Source organism: Anabrus simplex, chromosome 4 (genome assembly GCF_040414725.1).
Source record: "Anabrus simplex isolate iqAnaSimp1 chromosome 4, ASM4041472v1, whole genome shotgun sequence".
Taxonomy (NCBI): Eukaryota; Metazoa; Arthropoda; class Insecta; order Orthoptera; family Tettigoniidae; genus Anabrus; species Anabrus simplex.
In genome coordinates this window covers 457,123,900-457,125,375 of record NC_090268.1, presented here as the reverse complement: position 1 = coordinate 457,125,375, position 1,476 = coordinate 457,123,900, and the positions used below count along the sequence as shown (strand labels likewise).

General features: G+C 47.9%; 1 non-coding gene across 1 annotated transcript; it reads right to left on the bottom strand.

Annotated features, from left to right (window-relative positions):
* Positions 1-774: 774 nt before the first annotated feature.
* On the bottom strand, positions 775-893 carry LOC137500640 (5S ribosomal RNA). Its single transcript, XR_011018148.1, has one exon. It is a non-coding gene; the product is annotated as a 5S ribosomal RNA (ribosomal RNA).
* Positions 894-1,476: the final 583 nt, after the last annotated feature.

Below are 1,476 nucleotides of genomic sequence, written 5' to 3'. Positions count from 1 at the left end.
AAAGGAAATTGTTCGACTCTTTGAGGGGCTGCTAAATGCCGCGGTCGGTTGCTAGGACATGGCTTTCATTGTAATCACGACAGTGTCGATGACGTTGCATGGAAACCACCTTCCTCGCGATTTTCAAGGTGGGCGGGGAGTTTGGAAGCCTCGTTCCGCCCTTTAATAATCTTAATATTGGGAGAAATAGGACGTAGAATGATGTTATGTGCCATAAGAGGCCTGCAGGATAAGCTACACTAACCTAAAAGAATAAGAACAGCAAGTTTAGACATAGGGACGTACGATAGGAGGTACGAAAGTTAAAATCCTGGCACGAGTAATTGGAAGCGGTGCTAGGCTCAGCAAGGGTCCCCTAGGTCGACACACACACACACACACACACACACACACACACACACACACACACACACACACACACACACACACACACACACACACACAGAGAGAGAGAGAGAGAGAGAGAGAGAGAGAGAGACACGAATAATAATAATAATAATAATAATAATAATAATAATAATAATAATAATAATAATAATAATAATAATAATAATGATGTCGCCGCCGCCAGGTTAGGCCGGTCACCTAGGAGGAAATGCAATACTACGCTAAGCTTCGTTCCTGTATAGCCACACGGGGTCGAAGAGCAGCAAAAGGTCTAGCTAGTTTCAGACGTAACAAAAAACGTGATTTAAGCAATTTCTGCTGGCCTGAGGCAAAAGTTGAAAGTAAGTTGTCGTACTGGGACTGGGAAACTTGGTAAAAAGGGAATTGAGCCAACGGCACGTGGTGTTCCCAAGCGGTCACCCATCCAAGTACTGACCACGCCCAATGTTGCTTAACTGCGGTGATCGGACGAGAACCGGTGTATTCAACATGGTATGGCCGTTGGCGAGAGAACGGAGCTTGAAACGTCCATACGAACCGCAAAGCGAGTTTCCTGGAGGTCTTTGTGGCGCGGGGGCGTTGGCAATGGTGCAGGGGTGTGCTCGGAGGTCGCCGTCGCGGAGCGGGCGCGGGTGGTTGTCGCGCTCCGCGGCGAAACGTAACCTAACTCGACTTAACCCCACTTCTCGTAACCTAACCCCAAAAAAACGCGCGCGCTGGCGCGCGCGCGCACACACACACGGGAAGTGTCTAGGGTTGTAATAATAATAATAATAATAATAATAATAATAATAATAATAATAATAATTACTGAAGGTGGTTGTGAAGGGGCCGGCGCTGTAGCGCAGGGGCAGCGTGCCTGCCTCGTAGCTGGGGGGCCCGGGTTCAATTCCCGGCCAGGCAAAGGAATTTTACCTCGTTCTAATGGCTGCTTTGAGGTCCACTCAGCCTGCTTGCTTAGGGGCTGTAGTGCCATGGGGGTTGGTCTGGTTTTCATTGTAAAGGACAAAGCAGGAGGATTTTTAGCAATAAGGTAATGCAGTAGTAGTAGTAGTAGTAGTAGTAGTTCTTCCCTCGTTAGCTTATGAT